This window comes from Panthera pardus, unplaced genomic scaffold (assembly GCF_024362965.1).
Source record: "Panthera pardus isolate Hobbes unplaced genomic scaffold, ASM2436296v1 HiC_scaffold_11, whole genome shotgun sequence".
Lineage (NCBI taxonomy): Eukaryota > Metazoa > Chordata > Mammalia > Carnivora > Felidae > Panthera > Panthera pardus.
In genome coordinates this window covers 93,958,581-93,986,500 of record NW_026526666.1, presented here as the reverse complement: position 1 = coordinate 93,986,500, position 27,920 = coordinate 93,958,581, and the positions used below count along the sequence as shown (strand labels likewise).

At 56.1% G+C, this 27,920-nt stretch overlaps 1 protein-coding gene across 1 annotated transcript in view; it reads left to right on the top strand.

Moving 5' to 3' along the window:
* The first annotated feature begins 202 nt into the window (after positions 1-202).
* Positions 203-27,920, top strand: part of ACTL8 (actin like 8) — a 61,645-nt gene continuing 33,927 nt past the window's right edge. Inside the window, exon 1 of the mRNA XM_053889178.1 lies at positions 203-337. The gene's annotated coding sequence lies outside the window, so the exon portion shown is untranslated. The remainder of the gene's footprint in view (positions 338-27,920) is intronic.

Genomic DNA, 27,920 nt, shown 5'->3' with positions numbered 1-27,920 from the left:
GGGGACGGAACGTGCTGTGTGTCCATGATTGCCTGTGCTGCCCCAAAGCCATCCTTCTTGCCTGCCAGGTGGAAATGGATCTGGGCCCTTTAAATTTCTTGCCTGCAAGCCGGCTCAGCCTGGCCAGTAGAGGGCGCTGGGGGGCCCATGCGGCCGCACAGGGCCCTGCTTCCTGATTCTGGGTGCTCCGAGCTTCTGCCTCCCCAGCTCCTGGCTCCTGCAGTGCACGGCCCGCAGCCCCCCCGGCACCGCTTTGGAGGCAGTTTTGGCAGTTTTGACGTGGGGTGTGTCACCAGCGGCGGCTTCTGTGGTATCCTCCAGGGCAGATTTCTGGTGAGTCCCCCGGGGTGGATTTCTAGCAAGTTCCACCAGCATGGCACCAGGCCAAGTGCTTGCCATGTGGTGGGCCACAGCCATGTCCTGGTCCGCAGAGTCTGGCTGGCAGCCCTGGAGGGTGTGTGTGTGTGTGTGTGTGTGCGTGTACTTCCTTGGGGGGGGTCTGTCTCAGCCTTGTGGCCTGGGGAGGGGCTCCTCTCAGTCTGGGGTAGCAAGTGCCTCCTTGGGGGCTCTATTCAGCCCAGGCTGGGGGGAGTTTGTTGCTTCTTAGGGGTTCTGTGTCAGCCCTAGAGGGATTCTTCCTGGATACTATTCTCTAGAGTTCTCTCTAATTCTTTCTAGCCAGTCCCTTGTTTGTCTGGTCTTCTAGTACGTTTAGGCAATAATTCTTTATACAGAACTTTCCCCATTCAGATTACTGGGTGGATTCTCCCTCCTGACTGGTTGCAAAGTGACTCATGCTGTGTGTTATAAGTCATTGTTTGTCCATCCATTTTCACGTTGGTATTTCCAATTTGGGGCTGTTCTGAATAATTTGCTATGCGTATTCTCAAATGCACCAGGCTTTCTGCGCACATGTCTTTATCCCGTGGATAAATGCTCATTTTGCCTACAGGGTGCTGCGGGGTCACCGGGAGTTTTGTGGGTCTGTTTTTTAAAAATTTTTAAAAATGTTTATTTATTTTTGAGAGAGCGAGAGGGAGAGAGAATGAGCGGGGGAGGGGCAGAGAGAGAGAGAGGGAGACAGAGAATCCGAAGCAGGCTCCAGGCTGAAAGCGCAAAGCCCGATGTGGGGCGTGAACCCACGAACCATGAGATCACAACCTGAGCCGAAGTGGGACGCACAACTGACTGAGCCACCCAGGTGTCCCATGGGTCTGGTTTTTTTTTTTTTTTTTTTGTATCAGTGATAAAATTCGACGTGGGTTCTAGAAGGATCTCTCGGCCTTGGGTGAATGGGGGCAAAGGCACCAACTCTTAACTCCCCAGATGCAGGTGGCAGCCCAGCCTGGTGACCTTGTGCACGTGGCTCTGCTCCATCGTCTATTTGTGAATCTGTGAAATGGGAATGTTCTCGTGCCTCCATAGGATTGTTGGCGGGACCGAATGGGATAACGCGCACAGGTGCTCGGCACGGGGCTGGCATGGAGGAGGTCCACGGTGGGCAGCAGCCAACATACCGTTGTTATTAGGTGCTTACGCTGGGATGTCCCCGTATCTCCCTGGCATTGACCGTCGCGTGTCTAGAGACCAAGAGCTTAGAGGAGTGGGAAAGGGTCTCGGTGCCCTGTCGGGACCTGGGAAAGCTGGGACACGGCTGCCATGGCTGCCCAGTGCCTGGCGCTTTCTGACGCCCTCCTGTGCCTTCCCTCTGAGGAGTGGACCCTCAAGGTGGCCTTGGGTTCTGGGCTCTTTGCCCAGCCCCCTGACAGCTACCCTGAGCTGCTGCACCCCAGCTAGTCAGACAGCCATGATTAGTCAAATAAAATTTCCATCTGTTGAGGAATTTTCGAGAGTTATTACTGGCTATAAAAGCAATCGGAGGAGAAGGATGGATCTGAGGGGGTAAGTGCCTCTAATTATGTGCAGTAGTGACTTTTAAATAAGGTTGCAGATGTCCTTATCAGAGTGAGCCAGACCCCCATCGCTGTCTGGGCCGGAGGGGGTTGGGCTGGTGGGGGTGGGTCCTTCTCTGTAGAGGGAAGAAGAAGAGGGGCGCCGTGTTTGAATCTTGGGGGTCGTTGTGGCGTTTAGAAAGACCCTGGATGCCGAGGGCCTAGTAAAGGCCCGGCAGGTCTTAATGGGTGCACACTGCAGGTGCTTAATGGATGCACGTTTCTGCTTTCCCTGCTTCCCTCCTTCTTCCCCCTGGGGCCTGAGCCAGGCTCCTGGACAGAGCAGCGTCTCTCGGGGCCGGGTTGTTGCTATCACAGACTCTGTGTGGCCGCTCCACGTAAGGTCTGGGCCTCGAGCTTCGCCCTTAAAATGGGACAATGAATTAGCAGGTGTCCATCCCAAAGGAACACTGGGCGGGGAGATTTGGGGGAATGTGGGCCCAGCATCGTTCTGCCACTAATATATGGCTTTCCTCTAGTGCTTGACTTGTTTTGACCCCTCAGCACCTGGGTGGGGGGGGCGGCGCGGAGGAGACATTGTGGGCAGGAGGGTTTGGGGTGCTGAGGGGCTCATCTGAGGTCACCTGGCTCAGGTGCTCCTGCTTTCTTGGGGGGAAAGAGTTTTAGAAGCCCACCCACTTCTTTGTCTTGTGATGCTTAACACAAGGTTGTACTTTGGGGGCACCTGGGGCTCAGGAGGCTGCACGGGGGCCAGTGGGGTGGGTGGTTTTGCTGGAAGGGGCTCAAATGTAACTGAGAACCCCCGGAGAGAGGGGTTCACAGGGTCCAAACCCTCAAATGCTTGAAGGCACACAGTCCCCTGACTGCTGGGCCAGGGGTCTGTTCATGGACAGGCTGTTCCTCCTTGCCTCCCCTGCCCACCTGTCCGTCAAGCACAAACCAGCCCCCCCTGCCCCTTGGGCCCTTTAAAACCACAGGCACATGCCTAGGCCCCCGTGGCCGGCCACACTTTGATTCCTCGGAGTCGGCTGTAGAAAAGCCCACATGTGTGGCCAGGAGCCATCAGAGTTCAGTCCTTCCCGCCATGGCTCTGCTCTGGGCAGGGAACTCTCCTTGGGTTCCTTCGTTCCAGTATGACTGATTAGCGGTGGTTTGCCCTGGGCCCGGGGTCCCCTGGTGTCTGATTCTGGAACCACAGGCCTGGGGCTGAGGTAGGAGGGCAGGGCCAACAGAGCTGTGGTTTCGGGTTTGCAGCTGAGTTTTATGAGAAGCTGAGGCCTCTGGCCTGGTTGTGCCCACGAGGGAGGTCATCTCCCTGTGCGTCCCCAGCCCCTGGGTCCTCCCTGATGACTTGGTCACTCCATCAGCTGCAGAGGGGACAATCTGGCTTCCGGCCGTGCCTCTGGCTGCGTGACCTGGGCAGGACCCCGACCTTGTGTGGACTCAGTTTCCCTCCCTGTGAGTGGGGATAATAAGACGGGCTTGTCATAGGGTCCGGGTGACAATGAAACGAGCATGTGGCTGTCTCCTCGCTCTTCTCTTCTGGTCAGGCTGGGAGAAGGGCCTGGAGGTGTGAACCTTGCTTCAGGCTCCTGTGTCTGAGGGCCGAGACCTCTGCGGAGGGGAGGCTTTTGGGGCTGGAGTGAGCCCAGTCTCTGGAGCTCTCCCCAGTCCTGTGATGGGGTGGGCACCGGGAAAAGGTGCCTGTGGGCTCCAGGACGGCGGGAATTTTGGTGGTTTCAGCCCTGCCTGGGTTTCATGATGTCTGCAGGTGGGTGGGGAGGGGGTGCTTGGGTGCTGGGGTCGTCAGAAGGACCCCTTGAGCAGGTGGCATCCCTGATTGTCTCACGGTCACATCCGTATGCCCCCACCCCCATCTCAGCCCTCATTGAGATGGGTTCTCCCATCTCAAACTTGGGGGAAGATTGGGTCCTGTGCGCCCCATCTCCTCCTGGCCAGGGCATTGGGAGCCCCAGGGAGCTCGAGGCGCCCCCTGATGCCGCACTCTGCCCTCCCTTCCCCATTGCTGGACCCTGGATGGACCCCAGCCCCTCTCCGGTGCCCTCAGGACCCTTTGCTTCCGGCCTGGGAGGAGAGTCTGGTGATTTTCCTCCCCAAAGGAGGAGCGCAGCTCCTCTGCGTGGAGAAGTGTTGTGAGGGGCTGGTTACATTTTCCTCTCCCCAGTTCTTCGTTAGCCACAGCCCTTCTCTGTGAGAGGGTTCCCGGGACTTCTGGGCTTGTGCCCGTGCCTGCCTTGGGCACAAGAAGGCTTAGAGCAAAATGATCCTTAATGTTCCTCCCCGCCCCCGACCGTCGCCCCCCTGCCAAGAATGAGAGGCTGGGAGCCTTGGGGCTGACAAGCTGGAGCGTGTGGAGGGCTGGGGAGGCCCCCCCACCCCCCGCCCAGGGAACCCGGGTTTGGGACGGAGCTCCGTGCCTCACCAGCTATGGTCAGTCTGAGCCCTCAGTTTCCTGATTGCTGAGTGGGGATGGTAACCTCAGTGCTGTCACCAGGGTTAAATGAGGCCATGAGGCCTCCACACTCCCCGTCATGGTTCTTGGTGATGACAGTGGGTGGAAACAAAGCCACATGGGTGCAGCCGAGAGAGGCTCCGCAGGCCCGCGGCAGGGCTCACGGATGTCCCGGTGCCTTGATGTGTGCACGAGCCTCTGGCGGGTCCTTCCCCTTGGTGGGCAGCTGTGGGGCAGGCCTTGGGGATGACCCTGCGGTCCTCCTTCCTGAAGGTCCCTCTGTCTTTCAGCGGCTCAGCCTCCTGAGGGTCCCCTGAGGGCCCCTCTGTTCCGGGCCTGGTCATTTATTCGTGGCTTGTCTGGCCAACCCTCTGCCATGAGAGAAAGTTGGAGAGACGGGAGGCCCTCCATGGCTGTTCTGAGGACACACCCACTGTCTGTACCCCAGCTTTCAAGGCCCTGTGACCGGCCCACGTCCTCCCCTCCCCTCCTGTGGCCTCTGGTCGATGCAGTGGAAGGCCTTGAGCCCTTAAGATTTGCCGGCTCTGGGCTCGGCACCCCGCGTGCCTTGTTTATCCAGTCCTCACCACGACCTTACGTGATACTATTTCTGTGACGTGTCTTCAGGTGACACAAGGACCAGCCTCGTGCGGTGGGGCCGAAGGGCAGGGCTGGCTTCCCAAGCGAGAACTTTCCAGCCGCGCACCAATGGATGTGCTCAGCGTCCCACTGCTGGGAGTTGGCAAGCAGGTGCTGATGGCCATCGTTCAGGGAGACAGAGGGGACCCTTCGCAGATGACACTGAGGGGCGTCCACCTTTCAGGATCACGGTCCCCCTGAGTCTTGAATTCCCCGCTCCTTACTGGAGATGGCGCCAGTGATCCCACTTACAGGAACTGAGGCTCAGAAGCAGGCATTTCTGTGCCCCGATCGCTGGTTCCTCCCCCTTCTTCCACTTATCCCAGGTGGCCGGGTTCTGAGCATGTCAGCCCCATGTCTTGCTTGGTGGCAGCATAGTGGGCCATTGGTGGCCTTGGGGGTGGGGAAGGGGGGCCTTGATCCGGTCAGCTATTTCTTCACTTGCTCTGCTAAGCACTTATATTCCCCCTGAACACCTACTGTGTGCCAGGCCCCGGAGGGGGGGGGGCAGATTTGTGCCCTCGGTGAGCTCACGGTCAAGTGTGATGGATAGGGGGCTCTGCCCGTGGTTCCCAAGCATCCGAGTGAAGTCCTGGCCTTGCTCGGACCAAAGAATTAGCCACCTGGGGTGGGGTCTGGGCATCTGTACTTTGTCACAAGCTCCCCAGGGGATCACGGCTGAGACCCCAGATTTAGGAACTGGGGACTCATAACTCTCAGTGGACAGCTGTGCAGCAGCTGGGGGGCTCCAGCCAGAGAGCAGGTGGGAGGGGTGCCGTTGGGATCCAGAGAAGGTGGGAGGAGGGGGCCGACTGGGGGTGCTGGACGCTTCCCCATCCGTGAAAAGCAGTAGGCAAAGGGCAGTGAGTCCGGGGCTCTGCAGAGTGCATGGCGGGTGACTTCCTACCGTCCTGGTCCTGGTCCGCAGGGACCGGGGTTTTTACCACTTTAGGTCACCGCTGTCTCCCAGTGACTAGGACGGGGGTTGGTGTGAAGGAGGGGCTCACACTTTTGTGGGAATGAACTTCATAAGGTGGGACAGCCCCTCCTTGCCTTTGGCCCCCACCTCTGCTTGAGCGCTATGGACCAGACCCTGTGCCGGACGCCTTGTGTGCATTAACTCCTCAGATGCTCCCGATGGCCCCGGGATACAGGCACGAGGATCACACCCATTTGGCAGATGAAGAAACTGAGGCCCAGGGAAGTCCCTCTTCATGGCTGCCCCTCCACTTCCAGTTCAGGTTTCGCCTCCTCGGAGGGGTGTGCTCTGAGCCCCGGGCCATTTACACACCCCCATTATCTTTGCTGCCTTCACAGCTTGCGTAAACGTGCTGTCTCCACTGCCCTGGATGATAAGGTCTGGCTCGTGGTGGACCAGCTGTCCCGACCTGACGCCTGTGTTCTCAGCCACTAGGCTCTCCTGCCCGCGTGGCCTGATGACAGTTGTGAGTTCATTAAGCGACATCGGCATCATTGCCCGGGGCCCTGGGGTGAGGCAGACGTTCCCTGGCTTGCTCTCTCCCCCAGCTCCCAGGGAGGTCGAGCTCAGCCCAGGTTTAGATCAGCCACAGTTCACGCAGCCAGCCCTCCCGCAGAGTAATTACTATAATTTCCCCCGCGTAACCCTCCGCTCTTGGATGGTATTGTGACCGAAATGGGAGAAGCAGGAACACTCCCTGCCCTGGTAATTGCGGCTTCGCGGGCGCTGCTGACATCTCCAAAGGGAGCTGGTGATTCGCGGCGTGTGTCGGAGGCGTCACCTTTGAACCCTGGCTTTTTGACTCTGGCGCCTCTTCAAATGCAATTATGATGAATGAGTGGGATGCATTGATTCACTGCGTCCTCGGGGCTGTGTTCACATCCCTGGTCCAATCTGGAGCCTCGTGGCAGCCCCGTGAACCGGGGGGCGGTGCGTGGCCCTGACTCAGTCGGGCAGAGGGTTCCGCGTTCCCCGAAATCGTGCAGCGTGGGAGCGGCAGGGCCTGGCTGGAACCCGGGGCTCCTGGGTTCGCTCGCTGCCTCCCATCCCTTCTGCTCAGACGCCCTGTTAGAGAGGATGTTCTGACGATTCTACCACCTGGGCTCAAGTGCGTTAGAGAAGAGCGATAACGAGCGCAAAAATCATGACCTTGGGCCCTGACGGCTCACCGGGCCGCTCACCTCGCCTTGTAAGCGGGAACGCATTTAACCTCCCACAGCCCATCACGGTTATGCTTCCCAATTTGCAGATGCAGGACCTGAAGCCCAGAGAGGGGGTGCTGACCTGAGGGCCAGGGAGCCAGGAGGTGATAGAGCCCAGACTGGAGCCGAAGCAGTCTCCAGCGCCAACCTCCGGTCTCTCCTGCTGTGCAAATGGCAGAAAGTCAGCATTCCTGAACATGTAGTGTTTCCTTCTCTTTCTTTTCTTTCTTCTTCTCCTCCTCCTTCTTTTCCTTCTTCTCCTCCTTCTCCTTCTCCTCCTCCTCCTTCTCCTTCTTCCTCATCAATCCATTTGCTCATTGGTTCACTTGTGAATTCATTCATTGATTCATTGATTCATTGATTCATTCATTCATTCATTCATCCATCCAGCCTTGTTTGTGGGTCCCTGTTAACACCAAGCATTGTTCTAGGTATTAGGGATTCAGTCCTGTACAAGCTTCCATTCTATTCCTGAGCTTCCATTCCAGCTGGGGGAGACAAATCACAAAACCAGACAAATGATGAATTCGGGTTGGGAGAGTGATGGAGGAAAATGAGTAGAAAGGAGATGCGGGGTGTTGGGAGGGGGACACTAGCCAGTGTAGTCAGGGACGGGCTAAGCAGAGACTAGAAGGAAGCATGAGAACACCACGCAGAAGAGATTCCAGGCAGAGGGAGCCGTGTGTGCAAAGGCCCTGTGGTAGGTCTGTGCCAGGTGTGTTTGAGGACCTGCAAGGAGGGTGGTAGGAAGTGATGTCGGAAGCTGAGTGGGGAGATGCAGGGCGGGGGCGGGGGCTCAAACAGGTGGGGAGGGAAGACGAGCCTGGCTCGCTTGGATTCCGTTGGCCGATACAGGGGGGAGTTCAGTTGTGTTACTGAAGCGGTTGGCAGCTTGGCCTTTCCCTGAAAGCGGGAAAAGTCTCAGCGTGTCTGCCTGTGCCAAAGTCCCTCTAGCAAGTCTGGTTCTGGGAGGCAGGTGCATACGTGTGTGTGAGGTGAGGTTTAGAGAGTCAGGTGGGAGCTCTCTTCGGGGCAAACCACAGGACTAGGCTCTGGCTGACATGAGCAGGAAAGGAAGTGACCACTCAGCTTGCAGAATCGGAGGCTTGGCCGAAGGACTAGTTTGCAAAGACCAGGAACCGCAAGCCTTCTGAGACCCCGCTGGGATGGGTGGCCCCAGTCAGCTCGGAATGATTCTACAGGCTGGAATTCTAGGTCTGGGGTGGGGGGGGGGAGAGGGCCTCTAACGGACGGGGCTTTGGCCACGTGACCAGTCCTAGTTTGTGTTCAGGGCCTCATGATCAATAGTCCCACCGGGAGTACATTTTGGAGGCACGGTCAACCCTGGAAGGGCATTTGGGGGTGCCGGTATCCAAAGAAGAGGGGACAGACAGGTGCTTGGCTGCTAACAGAGGCCCAGGGTCCCCGGCAAGGATCTCAGAGATGGGTGAGCTGTCCTCGCCTTCAGGATGCTAAGGGCAGAGCCCGTCCCGGGTGGAATGTTCGAGAAGGGGGCCGGATTCCTCCGAGCGAATGGTGGGGTGGAGTTCAGAGAGGACAGAGGTTCCCGGGTCTGGGGGAGGTTGTGGCAACGCTGGGTCTGGCTGGGCTTTGAGGGCTGGGTGGTCTTGAGAGCGAGGGGGAGCGGTGCTCTGAGTGGGGCTCACTGCTCAGGCAAAGTCGGGGAGGCCTCCTGGCTTTCGTGGGGGTGGGAGCAGCCGCTGAGTCACTGGCAGGGAGTGGGGAGTGCTGCTGGACCTGCAGGCTGAGCACGCAACCGAGCCCCAGTCTGGGGAGTTCAGACTTAGGAGGGTGACGGCGTCCGGCCGGGGCGGAAGCCGGCGGGGGGGAGGAGTGCTTTGGGGAGCACCTACTATGTACCTACGCTCCACTAAGCGCTTTGTCGTGGCCTTACTTAACCTTTACGGCAGTCCTATTCGATAGCACTGCTATTTACCCCTACTACACAGAGGAAGAGACAGGGGCTCAGAGAGGTTAAGTGACTTAGTCAAGGTCACACAGCCAGCAAGTAGCCGAGAAGGGGTTCCATCCCAGGCTCGGCTAACGGTCTCTCCTTGTCCGGGTTACAGACTCATCAGCTGTGAAGTTGGGCAGCCTGCTGACCTGCTCTGGCCCTTTGCCCCAGTCATGTTTCTTCCTCCGTATTCTTAGGCGCCATCGAGCATGGCTGTGGGCGGGCAGGGGTGGCCAGTGCAGGGGCGGGTTGGGGGCGGGTCCGAGGTGACTTTCTCCTTTTTTTCTCCTCCCTCCCTTCCCGGTGCAAAGAGCTGGAACAAAGCTGGCAAAACTGGAGTCAGCAGAAAAAATCTAATTTTCACCTCAGACACGTTTGTAGCTGACAGATACTAACCCAACCTCTAGACTTTCCCTCTAGACGGGTCTGAGCCGAGTCCTGCCCTGGACACTGGGACACCAGCCCTGTCGCGAATTCACTGTCGCGTTTTAGACAAGATGCCTCTTTTCTATAGGCCTCAGTGTTTCTACCGGTAACATGGGAGGGACCGGTGCTCAGGGTGGGGTGTTGCAAAGTCAAGTGCCTATGGGGGGCCCTCCACCGGCCAAGAAAGACAAAGGTGTGAAATGGGCCAGGTGTGGGAGAGCAGCGGTGCTGGGGATGTGTGGTCCGGCGGGCAGCTGCCCTGCCCATCGGGGCAGTTCCGGCTCGGGGCCGACCGGTTATTGCTGGCGTGGGGCAGCGATTGCCGGGTCCTTGGATTATTTTAAGAAAAGCCAGGGAGCTGACTTGCGCTCCAAAATATTTCAAAATTTAAATGTCAGCAGCTTATTTAGAAATCTTGGGGGAAAAAATTTGCAGAGGCCCATAAAAGGAGCTTCACGGGCTGAAGTCGGCCTGTGGGGTCACCAGCTGCCAAAGCCAGGACTGGGTCATTCGGGTTTCCTCCAGCTGGATGAGCTACAGCTACGCTGAACATGCATATAAATAAAAATCAACTATTTGCCTTCTAGAGGTATTGATTTGTATTTATTGATGAGCCTGAGGTTTATCACGGGCATCTAAGCTCAGAAATAATGACGGGGCGGAGACCTCTTTGAGAAACTTTAATCACAGATTAGGAATCCTTGGGCCTGTCCCTCTCTGTCCCTCTGGGTTACTTCTGCCTCTTATGTTTGTCTTTAATCCTTCGTGGTGCCGACACAGCCTAGCCTGGTTGCTATGGCAACAGAGCGTGCTACCTTCTTCCCCTCGTAGATTTGTATATTCGGAGAGAGAAAAGCGGGGCGGGTGGCCTTGAGATTTCCCTCACCTGGACGGCGGACCCAGGGACTTCTGCTTTGTACCTTTGCAAGATCATGGGCGGGACAGGTTTATTTGAAGCCTGCGGGCAGCCCAAGAGCAAGATTTATTGGCTCTCCGGAATTTTTCCAGACCTCCGTTTAGAGCTATTGACTTTCTCACGTCGGCTACCGTTCCCAGTTTGGAGAGTGCCTGTGGATCAATCCCATAGTATCCAGAGATCAATGGGTTTATTGGTCGTTTTTAGGGTGGGCTTGGGAAAGACTTGAAAAAAGCCAGCAGGGTTCGAAGAGGATATGGGGGTCAGGGTGGCCAATGAGCTGAGCAGGTGCTCTGGTCATTCCCACCATGCCCAGGTGAAGCCAAGAGGACCCAGAGACCGGGGAGGGAGGTGGCTGCCCTGGGGCTGGGGTGTGCCATAACTATCAGTCCCAGGCAGGGACCAGGAAGAAGAGGGGAGTGGGTAAGGCACAGACGCTGGAGTCCAACTGCCCGAGTTCGAATCCTGGCCCCACCGCTATGAGGCTGTGGGTCTTGGGCAACTTACTGAACATCTCTGAGCTTCTGCGTCTTTGTCTGTAAAACGAAGACCGTCGTGCTAACTTCTTCACGAGTTATTGAAAGGACTGAGAAGGTACGTGTAAAACACATAGAACATAAGTCAGCAAACTTTTCTGTAAAGGACCAGAGAGGAGACATTTTAGGCTTTGTAGGCCGTATCCTTTGCCAGACTCCTCACGTCTGCTGTAGTGACTTGAGAGCAGCCGTAGACAATATGTAAATGATGGACGTGGCTGTGTTCCAATAAAACTTTATTCATAGATCCTGGAATTTGAATTTCATATACTTCTCACGTGTCACGAAAGAGCCTTCTTGTCCTGATTTTTTCCCAACCGTTTAAAAGTGCAAAAACCACCCGTGTTGGGGCGGCCGTATGAAAGCAGGCAGCGAGCCGGATTTGGCCCCCGGGCCGTGGTTTGCTGACTCCTGATGTAGAATACTGCCGATTACGTGTTCATTAGACGTCAGTCACTGATGTTACCTTTATCGTCACCATTATTCTTTTCGTCCTAGGAGGATGGACTGGAGGCAGGAAAATATTTGGCCCAGAAAGAAATGACTTGAGCCGGGGGAGGAAGGGTGCATATTAACTACACTCAGGGAAGATGGGATCCCAGCGGGGGTATCTTCCGCTGTTTGTGGGCAGAACTGACAGGGAGATGAATTTTTGGCTCTGAGGCCTCTAGCAGCCAGTTGGAACAGACTGCCTTGGACACCGTGAGCTCCTGTCACCAGAAGAGCTCCAGCAGAGGCCAGAAGCCCCGACACGCTGCTGGGGGGAGGCTGGCTCACGGGAAAAACAGACACTGGCTGTGGGGTCTGAGCTGGGTTCCTGCAGCTCTGGCCAAGTGGGAACGGTGTTGGGGAGATGGTTCCTGTTTCCTGGTTTCCCATGGCCCCTTTTCCTAATACTCAAAGCCCCTTGCCGTCTTCTTGCTTCCGGAACAATCCAGTGATGTGTACGGGGCCAGCATTGCCCCCGCTGAACCGGTTGGTCCGGGCCGAGAGGCCTGCCTGCTAGGTGGGGAGGCGTGCCTGCTGAGGCACATGGACTGTGGTCCTGGATCTGGGTCCAGTCCCGGCTCTGCTGTTTCCTGGGTCGAAAGCTTCTTTAACCTCTCTGAGCCTCTGTTTCCCCATCCGTAAAGTGGACGTACAGGATCTCCCTGACAAAGTATTTGTTACTGTATGGAAAACGCCTAGTGTGGTCCCTGGTGGACGGTAGGTTTTCCAACAGTGCTCATTCGTGTGCACCACAGTCCCGGCTTCTGGTCCGGGACTGCTGGGTGGCCTGGGAGGGTCAGGGAGGAGCCTGTCCTCTGGGACGCGGTCTGTCCACCAGCAGTTTGATGTCGGGGAGCCCTCCTCCCCCAAGCCTGGGATGCTGGCATCTTCGGGGAGGGATGGGTGTCGGGGCAGAGTCTGGGCTTCCCACAAGCCAGGGACCTTCTCCACCGAGGTACAGACACATCTACACTGGGTGGCGGGGGGGGGGGTGTCTGTGGTCCTGAGGGTGACCTCCAGACAGCCCAGAAAGCCAGCATGGATCCTCCTCCTGCACCTGTGCGGCCACGACACGCGGGGGCCTAGGGGAGGGACCGCCGGGGAGTCTAATGGGGAGAACAGGTGCATTCAGCTGAGACGGGTCTGTGCCCACAGGCGGGGGTGGCCCAGGGTCATACCTCCCTCCTCGTCTCTGCTTCGTGTGCTGGGCCCTCTGCACGAGTGACTTCCGTGGGGAATCCCACGAATTCTCACAACCCCCCCATGAGGGGCATGTAACTGCTACCCCCATTTTAGGGATGAGCAGACTGAGACTGAGAGCCCAGGTCACCTGTCCAGGGCCACAAAGGAGGAAGTTGGTGAGTCGGGCTTCGCAGCTGGGTCTGACCGCAAGAGCCTCACCCCTCGACCCAACGTCCCCATCCCCCGCCCCCTTTCGGCCGGCACTGGATTTCACCGTATGCGGTGTAAGCCCTAAACATGAGAGCAGCCAACGCTTTTGGGGTGGTTCCTGTGCCCCAGACCCTGGCCCAGGTCACAGCCTAAAACCATACACGCCCTCTTACATTTTTTTTAAATCTCATAACCCTCACCACCTCTCTGTGAGCTCTTCCCGTTCCACGGATGAGAAAACTGAGGCACAGAGAGGTTACGTGCCTTGCTTGAGGTCACAAAGCCAAACTTGTAGAGCTGGGATTGGAACTCAGGAATCGTAACCCCGAAGCGGGTTCTCACCCTGTTCTCTTGCCTTGAAACTCGACTGTAAAGTGCTTAGCCTATCGTCAGACACAGAGCAGATAACACGATAAACATAAACATCCGAGACCAAGGGGCCAGCGTGAGTTTGTTTGGAGACTGGTGGGTCTGGACCCACTCTGGACTTAACATTCCCTTCTGTGCGATGGGGACGCGCACAAAAGGGCGGGAATCTAATGAAAAGGCAGCCGAATTCTATCCATGTGTAGGGTCAGGAAACACCCACGTACTAAATAAATGTGGTGCTTCATCTTGAAAACGATCTGAAGTTTTTGCACGTGGCAGTTACACCCACTCTACCTGCCGGCTGCCCGCCCGGTTCCCACACGTGTCACCCTGTGTACAAGAGGAAGAGAGGAGAGGTAAAGAGAGAAAAAGACAGCGTGGACAGAGCGAAAAAAACCACGAAACAGGCTGGGACGGAAATAGGGAGGGGGCATTAGGTTGCTGCTGACGCGGCAGAAGGAAAAGTGATGGGAAATGGGGTGGAACATCATCACCGCAGGTGTGGATGGTCGGGGCCGTCGTCCTGGGAGGCGTGTGCGTTTTGTGTGTCCCCGGGGCTGCTCCGTTCAGCCGGTGTGGTTTTCTGTTTACCCGGTGTTTCCGGTGGACAGAATGATGCATCAGCCAACGAGACATTCGTGCAGTGTTCCAATTGTTCCCTGATATCCGGGTCGCATCAGAGCACGTTTGCATTTTCAAAGCCCGCGTGACAGCAGAATTGACTACACTTTGGAAGGTCAGGAGTTAGGAGGAGTGGCCGGGCCTTTCCTAGATAGGGACTTCCTCGTAAGGTTCGCCTCGCCCTGGGAGATGGCCTTGCCCTCTGCAGTGCGGGGCTAGGACGATCTCTGGGCCTCGGGTGAGGCTGACCCTCCGGCAAAGTCTGCCCCTCGCTGACCCCCAGAAGCTGGTCTTTTGGAATCTCAGGGGACCCCCCCTGGGTTCTGTAATAACCCCCATCCTGCCCATGCCTCTGTGGCTCCCTGAACTTTCTCCTGTATGGCCAGTAAGTCCCAAAGGCTCGGGCGCTGCGGGAGCCGATGGGTCTTTACGTGGTCAGACCCGCAGCACAGCCGATGATGGGGCCTCCATGTGAGTAATGAGGTCTTATAAGTGGCTCCTCCTTGGAGCAAAGAGGGGGAAAAAAAAAAAAGAAAAGAAAAAGGATTGCCTGGAATTTATTAGTCTAATTACATTTTCCTAATGTGGTTGACCCCCGCTCACAGCAGGGCTCTTATCAAAGCCACAATCACACGAGCATTATTGGAGTTTTAATAAGAGTCAATTGGTTATTGTCCTTGCTGCGTCGGGCACCGTAGACATAATCCCCGAAGCCCCTTGGGGAGGCAGGGAGCTTGCTTCCTTTGCCGGAATATTATTTACATTAATAACAAGGATTAGGGACTTGTTTTATGTGTTTAAGGGAAGCGGAGAATGTCTCTGTTCGGGCAGCTTCCGGCCACCAGCTGAGGAAGTCAGGGGAGCACTGGGCTGGGGGTCAGGGGCTCACCTCTCACCACGCCTTGCTGTGTGAGCTTTGGGAAGGTGCCTCACCTCTCTGGTCCCTCCTGTATGAAATGAGAGGACACGAGGCATGCCGGTGGAACGACGGCCCGGGAAGCACCTTCTTCGCACGTAGCAAGCGTTGAATGCGGGCTGTGTCGGAAATGGCCAAATACAGGTGTGGTGGGAACTGGGCTCTGCCTCCACTTACGCATTTATTGTGCTTTACGGTCTAGCAGTCTCACGTCTGGAATGAGCGTTTCTGCTGTACCAGGTTCTGCCCTCCCTAACGCAGCGTGGGGTGGGGGGCAGTCTCGTCCGGTTGGAGAAGAGATGGGACCGCAGGGGCTCAAAATTTCCGCTCTCCCATCGGCTGTGTGGCTTTGGCACCGTTCTTGACCTCTCTGTGCTGCGGTTTCCCTGTCTGTCCAATGGGGGTGATAAGAGGGCCTCTCTCCTAGGGTTAGGGACACGATCAAATGAGGAAACCCTGCACAGCGTGTAGGACCCTGCTTGGCCCGCGCCGCACAGAGGCCGGTTCTCGTCAGGTCAACCGGCTGTCTGAGTTTCTGTTTTCTACTTTATAAACTGGGGGGCGTGGTGCCGCCTCTGCAGGGCCGTTTGGAGGGCGCAGCGGGGTAGTGTCTGTGCATCGTCGTGGCGGTCTTCTGGTGCCCGCGGTGACCCCAGAGGGTCTCTTCATTCCCTTTCGCAGACAGGGGCTGTTTGGGGCACACATCTTCAGTCCTGCCTGGCGTCTTGGCTTGTCACCAGCTCACACGGCAGAGCTGAGGGTAAGGGGCTGGGCCGTCCCGTCCACTGCTGTGTCCTCAGGGCCAGACACGGTGCCTGGCACATAGCAGGTGTTCAGTAAATAGCAGACGAACACCCCGGTCTGCATGCAGCTTACAGTCTGTGGCTGGTGATAAGTGTAATGCGGAAAAAGAAAGCAGGGGTTGGGGAACAGGGAGACTGGAGACTGTGTAGGGAGGTTTGCAATTTTAACTCCCCAGGGACCAAGGAAGGCCCACTGCAAAGTGCCATCCAAGTAGAGACCCTAAGGTGGTAAAGGAGCAAGGCTGTCTGGGGGGAAGGGTGTTCCAGGAGAAGTAACAGCAAGTGCAAAGGCCCTGAGGTAGGCACATACCTGGAGTGTTTGAGGAACAGAAAGGAGCTAGGGATCCCGGAGGGCCGTGACCGCCCCCTGCTCTGCCATCAGCTGACGGCACCAGACTCCAGGCCGGAGGGAGGCAGCTGGAAGGAGGCCAAGGAATACCTTCTTTGGAATCTTGCTGCCAGTATGCGTGTCCTGTATCCGGCAACAGGTGTCCCCTCTCAAAACCTACTTGAATGTATCTACCAGGTCAGGCATTGCCTTCTCCTTTGACATGGCCTCTAGCCCTCCTCCTTTACCTGTTTGTATGCAGGAGGCCTGGCCCCAGAGCCTGGGGGTGAGGCGAGAGGCCTAGAGGTTCCTGGGAAATGCCTTCCCCCAGGAGTTCCAGGAGGGCTGCCCTGCTGGCTCCTTGGAGAGGACTTGTCAGGTCAGAGCAGAATTAAGTCTGACTCTCAAAAAAAGGAGGGCACACTGAGGCCAGATGGGGCAGGGTTTGGCCGAGTTCACCCAGCAAAGGAGAGACCCGGGACTGACATCAGGCAGGAAGTCTGGGGCCCAAGGGGTCCAGGTGGACGGGGGCAGAAAGGGGGGTCTTGGGAGAAGCCTGCCGAGGCTGCCCCTCCCCACCTACTGATTGGCTCCTGGAGCCTGAGTTCTCTCTGCCTGGCAGTGGAGGAAAGAGAGTTGGCTCTCAGGATGGGAGTGACCCTGAAGTTCATTACCAGCCCTGGACTGGAGAGGTGGGAGGTTCTAGAGGGAAGTCCACACGGAGGTACCAGAGGCCGGGATGTCCAGCCAGGGCTCTGCCGTCAGCCTTAAAAGCCCAGGTGGACCCAGGGGTGACACCCAAAAGGAAACCCCTGCAGACCTAGATCGGGAGTGTGCTGTCCCCGGCCAGAGCCACCTGCCACGAATGAGAGCTAAATCTGATAGCCGCTTTGGACCTCATCCTGATTCAGCACGAAAGGTACGCTCTCCGTCTTCTAGCCTGCCTCAACTCCGTGTCCCTGTTTGGGTTTGAGAACTTTTGTTTTTGGAACTCCTTGAGGCTTCTCCCTTAAGAGCCTCTTTCCCCTTCCCTCCCGGCACTCACCTGCCCTGGGTGCCCTCAGGCTGGTGGGGTGGACAGACCAGGGCTGATGAACCCAGGGTGGGGAGGGGAGGTCTTAGAGCCAGGAGAGGAGATTCCCAGGGCGGTGGAGGGAAGGGTCTGGTCTACGTGGGAGAGTCAGGGAGGGCTTCCTGGAGGAGGCGTCACTCAAAGAGAAGACTGGAAGAGAAGCAGTTATGTGGGAGTCTGAGGCAGGGTGGAGGGAAGGGCATTGCAGGCAGAAGGGCACGGAGATATGAGTGTGGCATGCCCGAGAGACAGCAAAGGGATCTATATGACTGCTGTTACTCTCTGAGGGCTGAGGGGGAGCGTGCCAGAGAGGAGGCTCAGCAGAAAACTCACTGAAGGTCTTGTGGAAACTGATAACCCAACAGCCACCCCTTGAGTATCCACAGGTGCTGGTCTCTTGTCTGCTACTCTAGGAGCAGGTGTCATAGTCTGCACTGTGGAGACGCCCGGGCGCAAAGGGTGGGTCACTGGCCCAGGTCGCATAGCCTGTAAACGACAGGACAGGATTGGCACCCCTTAGCTGCTTCTCCGCAGCCAACATTTGAGTCCTGCCCCTGAGGGCCACAGGGAGCCATAGCAAGCTTTAGAGGTGTGGACAGAAGCTTGTGGTGAGGGCAGCACCCGGATCCTGGGCAGGAGAGGACCCGTCCAGGTAGCCTGCATCCTGCCCCTTCCCTGGGCTCTGGTGAGAGCTGTCCTCTCTGACGGGCACTGCCATGGACCTGGAAGAGAGCAAGGATTCTCTGGGTCGCTGAGTCAGATTGCTCGGTGCCCAGAGCAGGCAGCCAGGACTTGTGTGTGGGTCCTGAACTCTGTTTCCTCCTGTTCTGCGCCCGTCTGCTCCCCGCAGCTGAGGTGGGGGAGAGGCTCCCTGCAGCGTCCCCAGGAGCCTGGGCAGCTGGGTTCTCCCAGAGCCTGTCTCTCTGGAGCAGACTCGACTTCCCCTCCATGCTACTCTGTCCCCTTCTCCCTGCCATGTGTCCCCCGTGGCCTCCTATTCCCTCCCAGGCGGTCAATGCCATCAATCTCACATATGTTCTTCTGCTCAGCTCACTTGCGAGGGTTTTAAATAAGACTGGTTCTAGCACCAATCCCTGGGGTGACCTCTCTTTTTACGCTTTTCCTTCCAGAGGGACCCATTTGTCCCTTTTCTTTGTCTTCTGTTCCTAAGGCGGGAACCTAACCACGCAGAACGAGCCCGTCTCCTAAAAAATGCAAACAACGTGCACGTTGTGCTGGGTCAGAACCTCCAGGAAACGTAAGATACCACGTGCTGCTTCTTGAGGAACCTCTTCGCCTCTCCAGAGTGCTGACGGGTTGTTCACATCGCAGGAACACCACCTTCCCACCAGCGCCTTCTGTGTGTTCAGCACCCCTTGCTTGGCCGAGTGCCTCTTGAAATTCCTTACCCCAGGGCCCCAGGCGTGCATCATTCCTGCTCCTCAAGTGTGTCCTGATTCTTTCACTCACGCCACCAGATAAATGCGTGCCCAGGGGTGGAAAGCAGCCCAGTGTCGGAGATCCTTGGCTGGCGATAGCGGGTGTGGGGAGGTGGTTTCACCCGGTGCACCTGCTCTGATAAATGGCCGTTGCTGGGGCGCCTGGGTGGCTCAGTCGGTTAAGCGTCCGACTTCAGCTCAGGTCATGATCTCGCGGTCTGTGGGTTCGAGCCCCCCCTCTGTGCTGACAGCTCAGAGCCTGGAGCCTGTTTCAGATTCTGTGTCTCCCTCTTTCTCTGACTCTCCCCTGTTCGTGCGCGCTCTCTCTCTCTGTCTCAAAAATAAATAAATGTTAAAAAAAAAATAATAAAAAAAAATAAATGGCCGTTGCTAACCGGAGCGGGGTGCGTGGAGATCCCAGGCTGCGATTGGGCTCGGCGGGAAAGAATCTGACGATCGATTTGCGATGTCTGCCGTGACAGTGAGGGAGCCGAGCGGTGGTGTATGTGCTAGAAGGTTCCTTCTGAGGCTGGGGGACTCTCCTCTTGCCTTTTCCTCGCTCATCAAGCTGGCAGAGCGGGTAGTGGTCCCCGGTGGCTGCCTGGAGGGCTGGGTGGGAGACACAGTGGTCCCAGCTGGTCTGGGGAACAGTGTAGAAAGTGCTCTGTCTCGAGACACGGGCTGATCCAAAGGCATGTGCCTCACCATCAACAAGCCAGGGCGTGCTCCCTATGCCAACAGGGCAGCTGAGGCAGCTCTGGGAGATTGGGGTGAGCAGGGAGGGTTTATCCGGGCGCCAAGCCTTGAGAGTCTTCTAGTTGTGGTGCCGAGGGCTTGCTCTGTCCTTGGTGGGGTCTCACGGGGCGGAGGGGCTGCAGGGCTGCAGCATTTCATGGGTGGCTCCCCAGGATGCCTTTCAGGCTCGTGGGGAGTGGTGGGGGGTAGGGGTGCAGGCCTGGGTCTCACCACAACCCACGAAAGACCCCGAGTGGAGCTGTTCCCACTGAGACCCTGGATCCTTTCCTTCCTTCCTGCGTGAAAAGTAGAAGTGACACCTGGTTGGCTGAAGCTTTCTTGTGTGAAGCTGCTGGTTCAGGGAAGGGCCAGTTTCTGGTGAAACAGAAATCCCCAGGGCCCTGGGATCTTAAGAAGCTGAGGGGGAGAAGAGGGGCACCTGGGGGGCTCAGTTGGTTGAGCGTCCAACCTCGGTTCGGATCATGATCTCGCAGTTCGTGGGTTCGAGCCCCGTGTCGGGCTCTGTGCTGACAGCTCAGAGCCTGGAGCCTGTTTCAGATTCTGTGTCTCCCTCTCTCTGACCCTCCCCTGTTCATGCTCTGTCTCTCTCTGTCTCGAAAATAAATAAACTTTAAAAAAAAATTAAAAAAAAAAAAAAGAAATTGCTCTTTCATGCTAACTCGGATGTAAATTAAAAAAAAAAATAAACAGGGGCTCCTGGGTGGCTCAGTCGGTTAAGCGTCCGACTTCGGCTCAGGTCATGATCTCGCGGTTTGTGGGTTCGAGCCCTGCGTCGGGCTCTGTGCTGACAGCTCGGAGCCTGGAGCCTGCTTCGGATTCTGTGTCTCCCTCTCTCTCTCTCTGCCCCTCCCCTGCTTGTGCTCTGTCTCTCTCTGTCTCTCAAAAATAAATAAACGTTAAAAAAGAAGAAGAAGAAGAAGAAGCTGAGGGGTAGAAGAAAGAGCAGCACGCTCAGGGTCCAGTCTGTATTCTCGTCCCACAGCTGGGCCATGGATTTGCTGTGTGGCCTTAGGCACGTTGCTTCCCCACTCTGGGCCCATGTTTCTTCTCGGTAGAACAAAGAGGTATGCCCAGAGGTCTAAGGCCTTTTCTGCTCTAGCTGTGGAAATGGGCCGTTCTGGGCACCAGCCTGTGTCTGATGAGCCTCGGGCGGGGTGTGTCTGAGGGTCGAAGGCTAGCGGTGGGCTAGCTGGCGCGCTCCTGCTCCCTTGGGCGGGGACGTGGGGGCTGCCGGAGAGGAAGTGCTGGTGTGGAGATGACAGAGGGACTGCTGACACAGCCTCTTCAGGGTCAGGAGAAGCTGGGCATGTTTCCGGCCCCATCCCCAGCGCCCCCCCTACCCCCGCCTCCCCACGGCTGGTTTTGCTTGGAGGTGGGATAGACTCACGGAACAGCCTCCGCGTCCCTGGTGCTCCCTTCTCTGCCTCTCCAACCCCAACACACCCTGAGATTCCAGCCACGCTGAACGCTTTGCAGCTTCCTGTTGGATTTCTCTTCTGGGCATGTGCACCTGCTGACCCCTCTTGTGTCTCCCTTTCCTTCCTCGGTCCCTCCCCTTCAGCATCAGCGTGGGTGGCTCTCCTCGGAAAGCTGTCTCCGACCTCTGCCCGGTGCCGCGCACCTGGCTTGAGTTAGTCCACTCCTCCTCCCCTGCCGTGCACCTACCGTCCGTCTGTGAATTCGGGAAAGTCCCATTTACTTTCTGCCCTGGTTTCTCATCATCGGATCCTTGAAAAGAAATAGTACTGATGTTAGTCAGGCTAGGCCGGGCTGTGCTGCATTAATGAACACGCCTTGAAGTCTCAGTGGCTTAAAACAAACCAGCCTAGCTCTATGCTCGTGCAAAGTCCGACATCAGCTGGGGGACTCTACCGCCTTGCAACTCAGAGCTCCGGGGCGGATCTGTGGCTCCCACATCTCTCCGTGGGGCCTCTGTGGTCACTGCTAAAGGGGCAGCCTGTGGAGATGGCCCTGTGCCTTTGAGACGTCTTTGCCCAGGACTGATGTCCTCTGCTCACCCTTCACAGGCCAGAACTGGTCTCTAGGCCCTGCTTGGGGCCGGGAAGTTAGTCTTCCATGAGCTGGGGAGCGGGGCCTGGGTCTGGCCAAGCACCAGGGACTCTCACAGTCCATAAATCAAAAAGGATTAGAACCCCTGGTTTTGAGACTGACTGTGGCCAAGGTGTGGCATTAGCCTCCGAATGCCTCCCGTGGAATATTGCAGACGGCAGAACGGAGGTCCAGAGAGGAATGGGGTCTCCCCTGAGACGGCACCTGCAGTCTGCAGGGGGGCCGGAAGTGGACCCCAGTTCTCCTGTTTGTCCGGTTGTCCGGGCACGGTCCTTTCCAACTTCCCGGCTCCGATGCTGTGGATTGGGCTCCCGCAGTCTAATCCCGCTGTGTAATGCAGGCGGGGGTGGGGGCGGCTTTGCCAGGGCTCTTGTGAAATTATTTTAAGACCTTGGAAAGCAAATTAGAATTTCAAACCATCCAGCCCTCTTGAAAGCAGACCGGGGGTGTGTTAGAAGTAATTTAATTTTTACTTTGTTTTATTAATAGGACGTGGGAGGGGAGGGAAGGGTGTGAGATGTGGTGGAAGGTTCTAGCTGCGGAGCCTGGCTTGATGCAACCAGTCTTGCCTCAGGCACATTGGAGAAGAGCAGGGGTGGGGGCGCCCTGAGGCTGAAGGGTGGAGAGGTAGCCACAGGGAGGGGTCCAGGGAGCATGTGCAGACCGGGTGACTATTGCTCATACCAAAGAGGTTCGTTTAAACTGGAGCCTCCGGGCCCTCTGGGATTGGAGGCTGTGTCCATCTCCCAGGGCTGATATCATAAGCGGCCATAAACTTGGCTTCGAACAACAGAAGTGTGTTCTCTCACAGTTCTGGAGGCCAGGAGTCTGAAATCTGGATCACTTGCTGAAATTCACGGTGTGGGCAGGGCTATGCTCCCGCCAAAGGCTCTATGGGAGGATCGTTCCTGGCCGCCTCCAGCTTCTCGTGGCTCCTGGGTGCTCCTTGGCTTGTGGCCACATCCCTTCGCCCTCTGCCTCTGTCCCCTGTTCCCATGTGGCTCTGAGTCTTTTCCTTCTCTCAGGATCCCAAGAACTTAGAAGTCATTAGATGAAGGGCTCAACCGAAATCCAGGATGATTTCATCTTGAGATCCTTAAGTAATTACATCTACAAAGACCTTCTTTCCAAGTCAGGTCACATTCTAAGGTTCTGGGTGGATATGAAATTTTTAGGGGACACTTTTCAACCGACTGCAGGGGGCCATTGGTGGGTGGGCTTCAGGAGGTGCAAATCACCCAGATCCATAATAAAATTCACTGTGTATGTTTCCCTCTAGAAAGACTCAAAGCTTGCTTTGATTTGTCCAAAGATAAGGGACAAGATAAAGGACAGCACTCTGGCAGAACACATCTCTGGCAGGTGGGACTGTTAGGACAGAGGACAGGTCACAGGAAACCCAGGCAGAAGGCGGGATCTGGAAAGTGGGTCACCAATGGAGCTGGCTGGAACACACAGGAGGTGGGCAGAGGCTGTGCTGGAGGCCCCAGGACAGTGGGTCGTACCTCTCAGGAGTCACAGGCATCTCTAAGAATATTTTTCCAGGGGTACCAGGGTGCCTCAATCCAGTTAAGCTTCCGACCTCGGCTCAGGTCACAGTCCCACGGTTTGTGGGTTCGAGCCCCGTGTTGCGGTCTGTGCTGACAGCTCAGAGCCTGGAGCCCGTTTCGGATTCTGTGTCTCCCTCTCTCTCTGCCCCTCCCCTGCTCACGCTCTGTCTCTCTCTCTCTCTCAAAAATAAATAAACACTTAAAAAAAAAAAGAATACAAAATTTTCCAGATTCTTCCCCAGAAAAATGTCCACTATGAACTCCCACCTCTGGTGTATAACTCCGGGGGCGTGTGCCCACCCCTGGAACCCAGAGACCCCGCTCAGCACCCCCACCAGAGCGGAAGAGTTTCAGTGGAACAGAATGGGAGGAAACAGCCCGAAACAGTGCGGATGGCACAGAGGGCCTGAGCCGGATTCGGCACTTAGGAGGCTGGGGTGTAGCTGCTGTATCTGCTTATGGTTTGAGGATTATAAGAGATAATGCGGGTGAAAGTGCTCCCCGGTTCCAGAAGCTAAAGTACTTACTTCGTCTTTTTTTTCTTTTTTTGTTCAGCTGTACAAAGCAGTATCTGTTCGTGGTAGGGAAAAATGAGGAAATGCAGATAAGCAAAAGGAGGAAAATCCCTTTAATCTCCTTCCCCAGACAGCCACGGTGACCGCCTTGATCTGCGACCTTCTGAACCCTTTTCTCTGTATTTTATTTGACACCAAAGGGATGATAATACACATAATAGCGAAGCTCACATTGTAACCTAAAATGTTTAATACCTTCTCGTGCGAAGAAACGCCCCTCAAGCATCTGTATGGGCCGCACGGGGGTCTGCTGTCTGGACATTCCATATAACGTCACCCGTCTTCTGGTTTTGGACACATCGCCCCGTTCCCTTTCCTGCTTTATGAACAGTTGCGTTGCGAACATCCCTGTAGCGTCTTTTGGGTCCCTGCTTCTGGAGGGGGAGGCGTGTCGTAAATCCTAAGGCGCAGAGCACCTTCCTGAGGCACCCATTTCAGAAACCGTTCTTTGGCATGGGGTGCGAGTTGGGGGGCGCGGGGGCGCCTAGAGCGGAGGGCGAGGCACCAGCTCTCATGCTTTCTGGGATCCTCGCTGGGTCCCCGTGAAGGGGCCCAGCTCTGTGAAGGGGTCATTTAAGACTTTCATTCCCTGGGGCGCCTGGGTGGCTCAGTTGGTTAAGCGTCCGACTCTGGCTTTCAGCTCAAGTCACGATCTCGTGGCTCGTGGGATCGAGCCCCGTGTCAGGCTCTGTGCTGACATCGCGGATCCTGCTTGGGATTCTCTCTCTCTCCCTTTCTCTGCCCCTCCGCCATGCTCTCTCTTAAATAAATAAACTTGAAAAACAAAAAGACATTCACAGCTTCACGCTGTGCCTAAGACTGAGTTGGCTGGGAGTTGAGGAGAAAGTGTCCTCCTTGGCCCTCTGAAGGCCCTGCAACGGTGGCCCTCGGGCATGTCCTAGATGTGAGCTCTTGGTCTCTCGCGAGCCTGAGGGGGACCCAGAAGTGCACAGCGTGTGCTGGGGGTGTCCGTGGTCTCCTGGGGTTTTCGGCATACGAGCGTTCACCCCCATTTTAAGGGAAGCTCTGTTTTCTGGGGGCTGTGTCTCCCAGGCCCTGTTGGCCTGGAATTCTGGAATGACAAAGCTCTTGGCTCGGGCTGATCCAAAGAGATGTTCCGGGCCGTTGGCAGGAGCGTGGGGTTTCCGAGGCGGGCCCGGGCCCCCCTATAGGTCTAAACAGGGGTCTGTCCTCCAGCCTGCCTGCCTCTCACTGTGCACATGGGTCAAGCGCTCAACTGTGTCAGACCCTGTGGTCTTGTGTTTAATGTGGGACGATAGCCCCTCGCTTACGTGCCTCAGAGGAACCTTGGAAGGCTGGTGGCACTGACCCCTCCAGGGGAAGAAAAAACACCACCTGTCGGGAAGAATGATTTCTAAAAACCCATTTCCCCAGGAGTTGTCAGTATTCAGAGATTGAACTTTTGCTCTTTGTATCTGCGTTTTTGAGAGCAGTCTAGAATAATAGGAAAGAGATCGGGCTCTCTCCCCACCCCCACCCGGCCAGGCACTCTGCTGAATATACTCTACACCCGTGAACCATTTATATTCCCCGTGAGATGAGCACCGTGCTTCGCCCCATTTTATGGATGGGGAAGACTGAGGCCCAGGGAGGCCGCACGGTGTATTAAGAACAGTCGGAGTGAGAGGAGACACAGCCTGGGGGTCGTGGCCGGCAGGTGGTGGGCATCAGGCCGCTTGCTGGCTGGGTGACCGCTGAGCCTCTCTGTTCTCTTCACCTGTGAGGTGGGAGTCATCCCCGCCATTCGGAGGGTCTGTCCCTTCCAGCGCAGCGCCCGCCCCGGGTGCTCAGTGAGTGCAGCAAACATGTGCGGGGCAGCCTCACCAGAGGGGTTTCGTTCTGCAGGGTGCCGCTGGTGGACGATGACAGGATCTGGATTCACCCCTTCTGTTCCGGGGGGCGGTGAAGGCACCCATCTGATAGGTTGTTGCCAGGGTTGTTGAGAGTTCAAATGTCCATCTCCTCACTCCCCCTTCTGGTCCCTCGGGGTCTTAGCTATCAGTCCCCGACCGTGACGCACAATGGCCCCAAACACTTGTTTTTACAGAGCATGAGTGGTGGAGGGGCGGAGAGAGGGAGACACAGAATCCGAACAGGCTCCGGGCTCTGAGATATCAGCACAGAGCCCAACACAGGGCTCGAACCCATGAACCGTGAGACCATGACCTGAGCTGAAGTCGGACACTTAACCGACGGAGCCACCCGGGTGCCCCGTTTGTTTATTCATTTGTTTTTGAGAGAGAAAGAGAGAGAGCGTGAGTGTGAGCAGGGGAGGGGCAGAGAGAGAGAGAGAGAGAGAAATCCCAAGCAGGCTGCTTGCTGTTAGCACAGAGCCCGACACGGGGCTCGATCTCACAAACTGTGAGATCACGACCTGAGCCAAAACCAAGGGTTGGTTGCTTAACCGATGAGCACCCCCAGGCGTCCCCCCAGACACTTCTTAGCTGGTTTGTATCTGCTATACAGTCGTGTCTTACAGTTCTTGGTAGGTTTTCCTCGATTCAACCTTTTATTTCTGAGTTTGATGAGTGTGTTAGTTTTCTCTTGCTGCATAACCACTTGACGACACACGTAGAGGCAGAAAATAGCGCACATTTACCGTCTCGTGTGTTCTGTGGGCCAGGGGCCCAGGCGCGGTTGAGCCGGGCCCTCTGCTCAGGATCTGACAGGGCTGCAGTCGAACGTCTCCTCTGGGCTGTGTGCTCCATGGGAAGCTCGATCGGGGAAGAATCTCCTCCAGACTCATTCAGGCTGTCGGCAGAATTGGTTTCCTTGTGCTTAAATGACCGAGGGCGTACGCCCTCTTCTGGCTGGTGGCTGGTACTGCCCTGGGGTCCTGGCCGTCGTCAGCCTCGTGGTGCTCTCCATCGGAGACCCCGTGGATGCCTCGTTCAAGGGTGAAACACCATCCTAGGAGTCCCTTTGCAATGTTCCGTTGGTTGGAAGCAAGCCCCACCCCCACGCAAGGGGAGGGGACCACACAATGATGTGGATCATCGGGGGGTCACCTTCAGGCATGTCTGCCACCCTGAGCTTAATAAGCTTATTTAAATTATATAAAATAAGAGTAATTAGCCCAAAGCACTTCGCTCCGAGTGAAGAATGTATCATCCGTTTTGGCTATCAGATCTCTGTTCTGCTTTGTAGTTCTGGGTTGTGTTCTGGAGAGTTAAGGGCGCCAGATAAATAAGGCATTTAGCCGCTTATTTGGAAATCTGTTTTTTGGTGCCTGAATTATGCGAGGTATGAGGAAGAGTGGAGAAAATCGGGGATGAAAGTGAGCGGGAGGACGAGAGCGATCGAGGGGCGCGGGGAACGCGTGCGTCCGTTCCCTTTGCATACGCGTGTCGATGCCTTTTTACAGACGGTTTTATATACGTGCGTAACTGTTACACGTTTTAGCGTGATTTTTCTTCAGTCTGTTTATCCTCTAACCCTCCCACCCCGAGACCATCTTGTATAGATATTCTCATATTTTCCCATGTTCTTAGAGTCACGCCCAGACATATAGTAATGTTTTCCGATTCCTGGACCCTCTCCATTCAGCCACGCCCTGTAGAAACCCTTCTCCACGGAGAGCTGTAGTTCCCGCACATTCTTTTTAACGACCGTGTAATATTCCAGCGTGTAGATATACTGTCATTGGACTGCTTGGTTCCCCGGTTGATCGTCGTTTGTATTCTGTTTGTTACCATAATAAGCAGCATGATGGTAAAGCTCCGTGCACGCATGCATCCCTAGGTGCTTCCTTAGATCTTTCTCTGGGGTATAATTCCAGGAGTCGAATCGTGCCATGGGCCACAAGGTTTGTGTGCTTTTAATTATAATAGCCGTCGCAGCCTGATTTCTGCAGAGGTTTAGCATTCCACATTTACCCCGGAAATTTGAGAGTTCTCCTTTCCCTGGATCCCGCCAGCAAGAGTCGTTATTGGCCTTGTTAGTTTTGACCGAGTCAAGAGGCATAAAGTGAAAGCTCATCACTGCTTTTAATTTGCATTTCCCCGACCAGCAGTGGGTCTGAGTGGCTTTTTATCTGTTTGGCTATTTGGACGCTCTCGCCTGTGAATTGCCTCTGCGGATCCTTTGCTCGTTTGTGTGCGGGGTCATTTGTCCCCTTCTCCTGGACCTGTTGGCATTCTGTGTTGTGTAGGTATTAACCCTCTCCTGGCCTCTGCAGAGCGCTTCTCTCGCCTGAGATGCTCAGTTGTCTGTTACCTGTGTTTATGGTACTTTTGCCACAGGAGGTTCTGAATCGTTACATGGTTAGAAACACCCACATTGTCTTCCATGGTTTCTGGGTCTCCAGAGTTGGTTCAGAAGGCTTCCTCACCCAGGGGCACCTGGGTGGCTCAGTCGGTTAAGCGTCCGACTTCGGCTCAGGTCATGATCTCACGGTTTATGAGTTCAAGCCCTGCGTCGGGCTCTGTGCTGACAGCTCGGAGCCTGGAGCCCGCTTCGGA